The sequence below is a fragment of the Varanus komodoensis genome, unplaced genomic scaffold (assembly GCF_004798865.1).
Source record: "Varanus komodoensis strain SLA01 unplaced genomic scaffold, ASM479886v1 scaffold8, whole genome shotgun sequence".
NCBI lineage: Eukaryota > Metazoa > Chordata > Lepidosauria > Squamata > Varanidae > Varanus > Varanus komodoensis.
The window spans coordinates 6,511,666-6,525,520 of NW_025336481.1; positions in this window are offsets into that span (position 1 = coordinate 6,511,666).

The following is a 13,855-nucleotide window of genomic DNA, read 5'->3' on the forward strand; positions in this document are numbered from 1 at the left end:
AGTGCTTTTCCCTACTTTCTTCAATTTAAGCCTAAATTTTACAACCAGAAGCTCATGATCTGAGCCACAGTCAGCTCCTGGTCTAGTTTTTACTGACTGTATAGAGCTTCTCCATCTTTGGCTGCAGAGCACATAGTCAATCTGATTTCTGTGTTGACTGTCTGGTGATGTCCATGTGTAGAGTCGTCTCTTGGGTTGTTGGAAAAGAGTGTTTGCTATGACCATCGTATTCTCTTGACAAAATTCTACCAATCTGTGCCCCACTTCATTTTGTATGCCAAGGCCAAACTTGCCTGTTATTCCTGTTATCTTTTGGCTTCCTACTTTAGCATTCCAATCCCCCATGATGATAAGGACATCATTTTTGGAGTTAATTCTAGGAGGTGCTGTAGGCCTTCACAGAACCAGTCAACTTCAGCCTCTTCAGCACCAGTGGTTGAGGCATAGACTTGGACTACTGTGATGTTGAATGGTTTGCCTTGGATTCGAACTGAGGTCATTCTGTCATTTTGGAGATTGTATCCCAGTACCGCTTTACCTACTCTTTTAGTGACTATGAAGGCGACTCCATTTCTTCTGAGGGATTCTTGCCTGCAGTAGGGAACCCTAAAGGTTTCCATCTCTTTGCCTCAGCTCTCAGATTGTGTTCTGAAAATATACAGGGGGGAACAACCTGTTCAATCCTCCCCATGACTTACAAAGATTTAGGGAATTCTCAGAATTTTGCTTCATAAACGTTGTACAACTGTTCTTGGTTCAATCTCCATAACGTCTTGGCTGAGTATTCCTCATTCCTATATACAGCAGCATCATAGAGCACTATACTAAGAAATCTAGATTTCAGGGAGAAGATCCTTGGCATGCCAATTTTGTATTTATGAGGTTTATTTTAAATTCAGAAGTGTTCCAAAATGCCACTTCCTTGCCTCCTTCCTTCCTTGCCCAGTGCTGTTCTTGCAGACCAGAGAGGTAGCATCCAGCAACAGTGTCAAGAAGCCAGTGTGACTTATTGGAAGAAGTCTGATAATATGCTATAATGGAGAGTCAAAGTGCAGTTGCTGAGCGAGGTTCCTGGTTCAAGACCAGGCTTCTCCAGGTAGGGCCAGGGAAGAATGCTGCTGAAAACCTGGGAGAGTCACTGCCAGTCAGTGTTGACAATGCTGCGTGCAAACGGACCAAGACCTTTCTTGGAAGAAGGCAACATCCAGTGTTCCCCTGGAATCACATGCAACGGTGCCTGCAGTAGAAAAGAAGGCAAAAAGGGAAGAGGCATTTGGGATGTTTGTAGGGGGCAGGGGTGAAGCGTGCCTACGGAGGCGGGGAGGGTTGGGACAGAAACAAGCAGGAAGAGCAGGGGGTTCACCAGCCCTCGAATGCAATTTCCCATGGAAGAGGCACTCCGTGCTCAGCAGGGTCAATGTGTTCAGATGGAATAAGTGCACACGCAGTGCTCTGCTTGGACAAGCTTCTCATTTCACGGCTCAATCAATTTACATGCTTTGCAGGGGGAGGAGTCCAGATTCTGCAGCGGTGATTTCAGACAAATGACTCCAGTCTGGTCAGCTGCAGCTGCAGTGAGCCGCTGGGACCTGGAGAGGGCAGTGTGCCTCAGGAAGATAACCTATGCACATGTGCGCACCACTCGCAACCCGAGTGCAGGCTTGTCTCCATTCTCCTTCATGCACACTACACATCTTACAATACGAATCGTTTAGGATTTCCTGAAAGCTTCTGAGTCCTATGCTGTTCTATTCAGAGGCATCAGTTGATGTGGCTGCAGGTCCTTGCTTTGTGTTGTTCCTAATTTGGGTGGTTGCCTGAAACTAAAATTCAGCCATTGTCTGAAAAGAAGTACGTTGTGGTCTCCTTCAGGTGAGAAAATTACTCCCTAACAACTAGAGATCAAGGTTCCAAACCTATAAAACATGGCAGTGGTATAAAGAACTGAGTGGTGAACAGCACAAGGTTAAAACAGATAAAAGGAGAAAAACAACACACTCAAAATGTAACATGTAAAGCATGACTGGCCAGCAAGAAAGGCTTCCCAGCACAAGGATGTTTTCAGCATGCACTGAAAAAAGCACAGCGTTGGTGCCTGCCAGGTCGCCACAGGCAGAAAATTCCACAGAAATGGGGCAATCACACTCCAGTCTGTTCCCCTGCTGGACGCAAATCAGGTCATGAGTCCAGGCAGAGCCACCCAGAGCATATCCTCTGATGATCTCAGTGACAGGGCAGGTTAGTAAGGGAGAAAGTGTACAAAGTGTTCAGCCCTTTGTACACCAGTACTAGAACCCTTTGGATCTGATTTAGCCAACACCTTCAGGTTATCCCTCTGCTTAGCTAGCAAGGAAGACAGTCAGAGGACCATCCAGCTGAATGGACTCTGTAAATTTGCTTATTCCCTTCTGATAAATTTATTTCTGGGGTTTAGCACTGTGGCCAGTGATTAATTGCAGCTTGACTTCATTTGGCCCTGCTAATTCAGGTACCAGAAAGAGGAGGGGTGGGTGGGGTGGGGGTCACTGGATTAAGTCCTGCATCACAGAAGCAGACTTCCACCAGGATGGTGGGCTTCCCCTTGTTATCCTCTCCCTTGAAGGCCGCCAACCAGCTCTGTGCACTTTCCAAACAGAAGGTTCCTCTGCAGCAGATACAGAAACAAAGAGCAAGTCAGAAGGGGCCTCCCGGGCCATCTAGTCTGACCCCGGCTCCAGCCGGCTCCTCTCATGACATGCCCACCATGTGGACATCCAGCCTATCCTTGAACACCCTCACCAATGGGGCCTCAGTGACCTCCCGTGGAAGCCCATTCCACACCCTCGGGGTCCTGACTGTCAGGAAGTGCTTCCTGGCATCTAAGTGGAACCTGGGTTCCCTGAGCTTGGCTGTATTGGAATGTGTCCTCCCTCCTCTGCAGGGGAGAACAGGTCTCTACCCACCTCCGTGTGACACCCCCTCACATACCTGTATGTCGCCAACATATCCCTCTGAGTCTCCTCTTCTCCAGGCTGAAGAGACCCAGTTCCCTCAGCCTTGCCTCATACGGCACCCCCTGCAAACCAGCCCCCAACCTTGTGGCCCCACGCTGCACTGACTCCAACCTGGCTATATCCTTTCTGTAACAAGGGGCCCAAAACTCAGCACAATACTCCAGTTGCGGGCACACCAGAGTCGTATATGGGAGCCTGCTCAAGGCAGGAAAAATCTTGTTCATGGATTCCTTACATCGTTTCTGTTTCTGTAGGAGTTGATCCAACTCATTGTATGTTTCGGCAAGGGGCGGCATAGAAATGTTAATAATAATAATAATAATAATAATAATAATAATAATAATGTGTGTAATAGGAAGTCTGCGCTTGTCACGTCTGAGGATCACTCTATAAATCTGCTGGTTCATGGAACCATAGAAGAGTAGAGTTGCAAGGGGCCAAGAAACCAACCCCCTGCTTAATGCTGTTGATGTTAGGTTCATGTGTTAACCGCAATGCCTCTGTCAGGTTGTGTGTGAGATCCTGAATGAGCTCTGGATGGACCTTGACTTGTCTGGCTAAGTTGCCGTCTGACGCCTGCTAATAAGATTGCAGGGAAGCCAGTACTTGAATTAGGGTTCGGTCAACCCACCGGACATTCCACACGTCTTACTTTGCGTCCATGCGGCCTGGCTGCCAAGGCAGATTGTCTGTCAGTGGCCAGGCGGCATCTGGATGATCAGGTTTCGGCAAGGGGCGGCATAGAAATGTTATAATAATAATAATAATAATAATAATGATGATGATGATGATGATGATGATGATGATGATCATCTACCCTTGGTCACACAGGAGCTGCCGGACTGTGAAGTTCTGGCTCCTCTGGAGGCTCATGTTTCCCATGCCATTGGTGCGGTGCAGGTTGCAGCCTGTACATCTAAGCGTCCATCCGTGGTGCCAAGCCCCACCCCAAATGCATTCAGCACCACGGAGAGCTCCCTTAAGTTGCAGACCAGTGCCCGGCATGGCTCCACTTACCAGTTAGCCCTCCTGTCGCTGCTACCTGGTTCCAATATATTGATGTTACAAATGCCTGGGAGCACAAGCATGAAGATCACCTTGGCGCAGTCATGAACTAACCCACCTGTCTGACCTTGCAGGTTGTTATTGCAGTTGAGAGGATAAAATGGAAAGGAGGAGACTTTTGTAAGCTACCCTGGGCTCCTTGCAAGAGGAAAAAAGATGGGACATCAATGCAATATGCTAACAAAAATAACAACAGATAACTTGCTTACCACAAAGCAGTATGAACATGCCAATCTATCATTTGATGCAGATTTAATGTTATATGGGTTTTATATTTTAATTCATTTCTGTCTTCAAATTTTGGCTTGATTTTGGTAGTTTTTGGTTAAACAGTCACTATGCGGGCCAATTAGGCATTTATACATGGCACATATGCACAGCATATAGTGTAGTTTTTGATGGTGACATCTCAGTAGGGTGGGTCAGTGTATCCACTCCAAGTTTCAGCCTGGGCACTATCCATGGTGCTGAACCCACTTCAGGAACAGGGGTGAGCACCATGGATAGTCCCTTACATTTCTGGAGTCAATATACCACCTCACTGACCCTGAAGCAACCGGACTTCCCCTTGCCTGCTGCCCCAGTTGATGCCAATTGGGTGTCGTAAAGACAGTCATTTCCCTGGACACTTGCCAGTGTTTAGGAACCCTTCCAGTGGCTTTTTCTCTTTTTATTGATGCAAATTAATCTGCTAGCAGGAAATTGCTTCTCTTTCACCATATTTCCTATTTCACCGTGGTTTATTTTGTGTTTTTTAAAATGTGTTACCATCTTGAAAATATTTGTTTGGAAGTTAAGATATACACAGTTCAAAACTCAATGCATATGTACGCAACAAGCAAGAAGTTCACATGCAAGTAAACAAGATGAATATATACCTACAGCCCAATCCAGTCAGAGGTTATATGCATATGGAAATGAGCTCCACATGGCTATTTCTGTTGGGTTAGAGGCCATGTGGGGAAAAGCCTGCTCTGTTTGTGGTTCCAGCCTCTGGGGCTGCAATCCTGGAGCAGTAATTGTGGCTGTCAGCTATTTGGAAGGGGCCTTTGTGTGCCTCTCTGTGTAAATTCACTTCCTATTCTCTCTGCTTCTTAATGAAGAGGTAGAAGTGGAGTGCAGGCAGGAACAGCTCCCTCCTGTCCTGTTGCTTTAATTTCATTTCTGTTTGCAGATCATCAGTTTTTGCCTCATTTATTCCCCTGCATGGGACCAGGAGCAATTTTTTTTAAAATGCCCACATACTCCCAAACTTGTGATCTTTTATTTTTTAAAGTACATTTTCCCCAAATCTCCATTTCATGCTCTAGTCATGGGAATGGTACACTTTTGAAAAATGTGCATGGAATTCTGGACTTTACCAGTGTAAAACACACACTCTCCCTGTTTGGATGAACCAGAAAGCGGGCCACAAATGAAAACGGGTAGGAGCCAAACTTAGCTTCCTAGTGGAGTTTGAAGAATTCCAGCAAGCTTGAACTTTCTCTTCCTCATTATTGCCTTTGTTTAGAATCCGAAAAGGTCTCGCCCTTTCTGTGCATCACGCCGGCTGTCGAGGGCTGCATTGCTTCGTGGACTGGTCCTCTCCTGTCGATCGCTGTGAGTCTTGGTGGAGCCTGAGCATGCATGTTGGGTGTGCGCATTTGGAGCATTGCAAGTCAGCCAGTGGTCGGAGTAAGAGGGGCTCAGCTGATCAGGTGGGCTGGTCCCCTCTGTTCTCACCTTTCCTCTGAGAAGAATGGAAATCAATGGTTTTGTGTCCCCCGCCCCTGTCTTGCTCTCATAATCTCTAAATTTGCAATCCAGGATGAGACAAAAAATTCCTGCAGCTCCCAGTCATCTCTTACATAAGATTGGACCTTCATCTGTTCATTTTTTGTTATCTGTGCAACAGGGTCTGTGGCCGGAACAGAAGCATGTGGGTCCAAAGGAGAACTTGGCGGATAATCGCCTGCCCTTTATTTTGCACTCAAGATCTTGACATCCTGCTTGTCACGGTTCGTGTTTTCTGTGCCGTGCTGCTGTGAATTCACCAAACTGATTTTAAAGTTAATCTGACTCTGTTGCTTCTTTTGGAAAGCAGACATAGTTGGCTTTGGCTGCAAAGACTGTCGCTCGTCCTGTGGCAACCTCCTGTCTTGCCAACCTCGGTGGGCAGCATCAGCCACAGCGCTGCGTGTTAGACAGAGTTCCACATTCAATTGGACGGAGCTGCTGTCCAGCGCTAGGTTTCCCCCTTCTCACTTTCAGAACAACAGACCTTCCTTTGGAGAAAAATCTCTCTTCTCCAATGTACATTCAGCAAACCATAACCAGCAAAGAAAGGGTCTCGGAGCATGCGCAGAGTAGTTTGTTGAACTAAAATGAAAAATTCCTTCCAAGAGCCATCCTTTTGAGTCACGCTGGACCCCAACCCTCTGGGAAGACCCCTCTGGAGATGGGTGTCAGGACTAAGACCTGGCTAGTGTCATGTCTGAGTCCTGCCTAGCCCTGCAAGTGTCTGCAAGACCACGAACACCTTTGCAGGCGACCGCAGAGCAGCTGGGCCCTGGAAACCAACGTGAAAGGCCTCTCTGCTCTGCCGCCGTCTCTGGTGCTCTGCAGCACCACGCCTGGGCCCCTGCCCTGCCCTGCCCCTGTGTGCTCTGACTCACTCCGGTCAGACTCTGCCTTGTTCCAGTCCATCCCTGCCACGCTCCACCCTGCTCTTGCCCATCCCCGTGGCCTCCCTCCTCATGCAGCTGCCTCCCTGCTGATTGTTCCTGGACAGTGTGCCCTGCCTTGTGCGATATCGGACTGCCTGTTGCCTTGTTTCTGACCCTGGCCCGCTGACCGTGCTGCCAGCCTCTAGCCCGACGGAGCTGGGAGCCCAGCCTCGCACCTGTGCCCTGGCCCTCCCTGCGCCATCAGCTGCCAGCATCCCGGTCCTCTCCATGGGCAGGCCTCCTGGCTGGACACCGCCCCTCGAGTTGGGCAGCCCTTCTCTCCCAACACGCTGCCGGGCCCACGGGTTGTGCCAGGCTCGCTTGGCTCAGGGGTCTGCTGTCCCAGGCGCTCTCCTGGCACTTGCGGGCTCTGCCTGAGGGTCTGCCTGAATGCCTGGAGAAGGCAGCCTTAAGATAAGCTCTTCGGGCTCTTCCATCGCTATCCCTGGAGGACGCTTTTCCCAGGACCTGTGTCGCCCTGGCCCTGGAACGTGTGACAAGAGCAACGGGCTCTTTGACTCCCAGTAGCCATGGGGATCTTTGTAGACGTGCGTTCCCTGTTAGGGCTGTTACAGCCAGTGATTTTTAAAGCAGCACATTATTTAATGAGTCTGTACCCAGAGTATGCATAATGTTCCAGAGTTTAATGTGTAAGCTTAGGGCATAATCAGATAATCCTCCCTTCTTTACTTTCCTGCCCCCTTCCTTTATTTTGTCTATCCTGTGCAGAAGAGTTATGTTTCCAGACTCCAGAGTCCATGTATGGAGGCGCTGTGCTTCCCACATTGCTCCTGGAGTACAAAGGGGAATGAGGAAGAGAGGGAGAATTACTGTGGGGTACGGAGGTGGGAAGGGAATGCATCTATAATTACGCGCAAAGCCAAATCTCACTACGTTTTAAATGGCAGAACGTCCTAATCACATTTCATGTAATTGTGGATTGTTTCTAGGAAAATTTATCAGTGAACAGGGGGAAAAGAATAGCGTGCTGCAAACTCATTATTCCTTCAAACACTCCAAAGGGATTATTTAAAAAACCCTAATAGAAGCTGCTAATGGGATAGGCTCACTATAATGCATGTTGATGTTGTATTTTCAGCAGCAGCACTGAACCTTGCGGGTCTTAAAGCTAATGAATTCAGTGTTAGTTTAATGTCGTCTGATTATGGATTTCCAGCTGATTTCATCATGGCTAGGAAAGCATTTGATAATCAGCATTTGATAATCCACTGAAGGTCCTATTTGTTGGTCTCCAGTGGAATACAGTCCAAGGCCAGGCTCATATCCCTGCCTAGCCATGATCTTGGGTGATCTTGGGTCAGTCACTACCTGCAAGGTTGTTGTGAGCAGAAAATAGCAGAGGGGGACTGATGTATACCACCTTGTGCTCTTTAAAGGCCGGGCTGGTCCAAGTCATTACTGCTTCAGGTGGGGCTTCAGATAGTGCCCCCACACAGTCAAGGTGCATCGTCCCCAAGCTGGTCAAATTTTGGTAATTATGAAGAAGCAGTGGCAAAGGTTCACAAAAACCAGGTGTGCACCTAAGGGTTAATTTGCCCTTAGAATTTCAAAATGGTTGGCAAGTGCAGAAGTAGCTATTAAGGGTGCAGAACTGATTAACTGGTCTGCCTGGATTAGAGAACCTTGAGTGCAAACAAAGGACACCAAAGGAAGGGAAATGTTCTCTGGTAGCCAGATAGAGCCAAATAAGTTTCTCTTTAGCTTGAGTTTCCTGTGACTAAAAAGACCAGCATGTTCAAGAGTAGTGGTAGTGGTTTCATTCTGTTAGATGCCTTCTTTGATTCTCTTTGCTGGTTTACAGTTCAGGCTGCTTAACAAGGGAACTAGCTGTTTATAATTCAGAAAGCTGTGCTAGGGACAGAGCAGTCCATGGACATTTCTCATCTTCCCTGGAAGCCTTAGATTGAGGCTGGGTTCACATGTTTCCTCAGTGTGTGGGTTTTTGCCCAAACTTAGTGATCAGACAGCCATGTGGTTCTCTCAGCAACACAGTTTCCATGCTCCCCACTCCATCCACCACTCTTGCCACGCATCCCAGGCAAGAAGTTCCAAATCTCATATGACAAACCATGTTGCTCAGATTGATACCAGGTTTTTCTTTAAAAAAATTAAAATTTCATCTGGTTTCTTTTCCAAAATGACTGATTATAATGAGACAATCATCCTGCAAGATGCCATTACATTTCTTTCTTCATGCTGATGTTTTCAGTGGCAGAAGAGATGTGCTTATGGCACATTCACCTCTTCGTTCCATTCTGTACCTGTGATCCAATTCATGCCTTGGGCTATGCAAAAAGTTGGATGTCCTAACTTAATTCATAAGATACAAAAGGAATGATCTTAATCATGTTTTGATTGTGAACTTAAAAAAAGAACAGAAGAGCTTCCTTTTTTGAAAGGTGTCAAATGAGTTTGCTGCTGCTGCAGACATGGATGGCTTTGTGTTGGAAGTTTCACGAAAAGAGAACCTTCCACGGTAATTCTGTCATTTCTGTGTGAAATGACTGAAGAGGAGTTACTTGTTTTGAGGCTGTGAAGAGCATCACCAAGGTAGCTTGACAGAAGAAAAGACTTCATTTTTTTATTGGTAAGTGCTAATGGACTTCTAGTATCTGTAACTTTCTCTTCCAAAATTCATTACAAAACACCCATAAACCATCTTGGACACCGAGACTGTGTTGTATGGTGTCTCTGCCGATCATGACCTCTGTTTTCACGAACTAGCCTTCAGGAAAGGAGTGCTGTTCGATTAACTCCATTGCTGGTCTTGCTATAGTGAAAGTGCAGCAAACATTTAGCCAGAGGGGAAAGAAAACTGAGCACAGAAGCTCTTTTCCTTCCTCTCAACATCACATCCATCCGAACCCTCCTTTGAGTTCTACTGTTTGCATCTAACTGAATTGCAGGGAGATTAGTCATGGTAGAAGGCTTCAAAGCAGCCTCCCCCAACCTGAAGTTCTCCAGATGTTCTGGCTTGCAACTCTGGCCATGCTGGCTTGGAACTATTGGTGCTGTAGTCTGAGACTTCTGGAGAACATCAGGTTGGGGAAGGCTGCTATGCACTTATACATCAATCAATTCTCTCCAACTTCTGTAGAGGCTTTCAGGTTAGGTTTACCTCCTGCAACTACCTTCTGTTCCTGTACTAGATCCCACCTTGTTCCTCTTCTTCTAAAGATCAGTTTAGATACAGATTTACACTGGATTGGGAGAAGTGGACTTCTCTGCTCTTTCCATCTTATGATATCCATCGCCACCTCCAATCCTACACTGGGAGTGAGGAGACCCTGCTGAATGAGGAAGGAAGGTCAACCCCCCACCAAAAAAAAAAATTGCAGAGAATCATCCTTTCACAGAAGGCAGGTCTTGGATCCAAGTCATCGTATTTCTTACTGAAATGAAACTTTGAAAATGAAATAAACATATTTGATTGCTTCTTGAACATCTAGGAAAGTCTGAGTTGACTGGCTAAAGAGAAACAGAGAAACAGAGTGAGTCAGAAGGGGGCTCCTGGGCCATCTAGTCTGACCCCTGGCTCTAGCTGGCTCCATTTATGACATGCCTAATGGATTGCCCTGCCTTTCTACTATGTATTCATGGTACAGAGTGGCTACTATGTCTTCTTTCATCAATGCCCCCCTTGAAGTCTTATGTGACATCAGCAGCAGGTCAGCAGAGGTGGTTGGGAGCAGCCATTTTACTTTCCCACGATGCCATGGAGAACCCAATATGGCATTATTCCAGAGCATTAGGAAATAAAAATGGAGCTTCAACAGACTCGGCTGCCCGATGAGGGAGGCAACATAGGTTGGTTCTGGCGGGCCCCCACGCTGGGCCTCTGGCAGCTGCCCTGTGGTGTCAGGTAAGGACACTTGGCCAGCTCTCCACAATTCAACAGGAACTGGACTGGGAGACTTAAAAATGATCAAGGAGTCCAGGCCAGAACTCTTGACCATGAAGTCAAATCCATAGCTGAAGCAGACAGGAAGAAGTCTTCTTGGCCCCAACGAATCCCAGCCAGCCTTCTTGCCTGCAAGTTGCCTTCCCCTGTGGAGATCAAATACACCAGAGCAAATGTAATTCCCCCAAGTTTATACTTTTTATACTCATTATTTTTTTCAAAAAGCAAATGCTTGCCTGCAGCGGCCCATCATCTTGTAATGTGTGCACACTAAGTGGAAGTAGCAAATTCATACTGTCCCTGCTCTTTCGTTAATGTAATTTGAAGAGATGGAGAAGGCGCCATCACATGATCCAATCCTTCAGGCTGGGCTGTGTGGAGCTTCACTTGAAGGACAACCCACTGGCCTCTTGCACAAGTCAACCCAACATTTCAGGTCTCTTCACAGTAGAAACAGAAGGAGGGAAGCATGCCTCGTCATAGAAACTTAAAAACAGAGCGAGTCCAAAGGGGTCTCCTGGGCCATCTAGTCTGACCCCCGGCTCCAGCCGGCTCCGCTCATGACATGCCCACCAGGTGCATGTCCAGCCTATCCTTGAACACCCTCACTGATGGGGCCTCTACCACCTCTCATGGAAGCCCATTCCACACCCTGGGGGTCCTGACTGTCAGGAAGTGCTTCCTGGCATTCAAATGGAACCTTGGCTCCCTGAGCTTTGCTCCGTTGGAGCACGTCCTGCCTTCCTCTGCAGGGGAGAACAGGTCTCTACACATCTCCATGTGACATCCCCTCACATCTCTTTAATTAGTCTCTTTCACTGTGCAGTTTCACAACCCTGGGAGATGCTTAGGAAAGGGACTTCTCCCACCTGGTGTCCTTCAGAAGTACATGATCACTACACCCCATGATCTTAGCCAATAATCTAAAAGGGCATATCTTCCAAAACTTTGGTAAAGATACTCTTTGGGGACCCTGGATGAAGAGGGAAGTGTCCTAACTTGCAGCCCAGTCCTCTGATGCTGCAACTTAGATGGCCATTAACAGGGGTGGCTGAGGAGCAGCCGGATCTTGCGTTGTACAGGGAGGGCCCACCTTGCTGGTGGAACGGCCGGATGGTAGACATTGAATCGGTGGTTCAGCCTTGCAAACGTGCTGCTTGCCCTGGCGACTGCAGCCTGATCTGGCACTGCTTGCATATCTTGTCAGCCGTCTGGAGACCCACAACGTATTGGACGGGGGGAAAAAATACCCAAATAAAGAAATAAAGAAATATCTGCATCGCCGGCTTGACAGAGCCCAATCCTAGGTGCTGCCTATGTGCTCACTCATGTGTCAGTGTGCTGGATGGGCGGTTCTTACTCATTCCTTCCCTTTGCAATGTTCAGGCTGCAGCTGCTGGTGCTCCCACACAAAACTGGGAGGTACACAGTAATTTTAGGGATCCTCCTAGGTATGCTGGACAGGTGAGAATGCCCAAAACTTTTCTAGTCACAGTATTCTTTGGGGAGAGTCCCAAAAGAAAGCTGGTTGCACGACAGGTGCTAAATTCAAGACAGCAGATGACGGCTGGAGGTGCAATCTTGCCAATTTGGTGTCTGTTTTGTCCTTTTTCCAGTTGCCAATGAAACTCCTACGGAACAGGAGAAGAAGAAACCATCACCCTTAACCTTCCAAAGAAGGTTCAGTGCACAGGAAGACCCAGCTGACAGCAGCACAGAAAAAGCAGAGCAGGAGGTCTGCTTGGGACAGATGGCTGAGAGACAACAGCTGTTCGCTCGGGCAGAGTCCATAAACGAGAGGCACATTCTCCACCGTGTCATACGACGAATCTCCTCAGTCGTAAATCTCCCATAAATGACCTGATTGTGAGTTCAGTTTATAGAACAGCGGAATGTCCCTGAAGGCGCCGTCTCTGCTGTGTTGGCTGTTTCTTTTTTGGGACATGCGTGCATGTGGGAAGCGTCTGTGGCTTATTTGCACCCATCAATCCAGCGCACACCGGATTTGGATGGCACGTCATTGAGCACATGGATGGGGACATGTGAGACCCTTGAGATCATGTGGGAATGCAGCTGCAGGCGTTCCTCAGCCTTGACTAGGCTGATGGCAAATGCAGTGTATAAACACCTGGAAGGCCTCTCTGTTCCCCAGGTAGCATAAAGCTAACATATACAAATGAAATGAGGTGGAGGAATGGGGGAGCGGGGAGGGGTTCCCCCCATGATGAAACTGATTTAAAACTTTTCAGATAGCAATGCACCAATGAATCTATGGAGTATACTGCTGCAAAATGAGTTTGACAGCCCTCTGCTTAGATAGCTTGAAAAGGGGATTTGGCAAATTAGTCCTAAGTTAATAAAAACTAGCACTAGTCACATTTTGGGGTCATTTTTGACCCCAGATGAAAGTGCCTCAGGCCAAGAAAATGCTACAGGAGAGGTGTTTGCCCTGGCAGAATTTTTCAATCATTATAAGAATGATTTGTTGGCAGTCACATCTCTTTTGAGAGATCTACTAGATGGTTTCCATGAAATTACCTCTTTGGGAAGCCTACCAGATGGTCTCCATTTCTAAATTGAGTTAAACCGTGTTTATAAAAATATTGGGAAACATGACAAAGAGGCACAAACTTTTTCCACCCTGTGAGATGGGACAGACTGGAAGCCACATTTGTGTCTGTGTAAAAGATTTCCAGTCATACTTCATGAGAAGTTCTGGCTGTTACAGTTACGGAAGCACTAATTCTGGAGTATCTTTTGATCTCCATGAAAGGTGCCCGCCAAAGTCACCACTTTGTGCAGGTGCCAACAGGGTGTACCTGTCATGTACTCTGAAGGTCTGTTTCTTGGGCATGAACGGATATGATCTCTTCTTTTGTTTGTTCAGATGAGCACTAGCCCAGTGAATGGTACGATGTGGTAAATCCTCACTCCCATCAGTACCATGTTCATTCTACCCAGTGCTATTAAGTTTGCGAGGCAGTGCATTTGGGGTGCTTTTTTCCACCAAGACATGAATATTTCCTGGCCCTGTGGGGCTTGATTAATGCATCCAGCTTCTATTGAACGGAGTAAAGTGGATAACAGAGAGCCCCAGGCTTCAGTGTATCCAGCACTGTGTGTCATTGGCAATTGGTATAAGGCAGGAACACAGGATGACAGACCTGGAT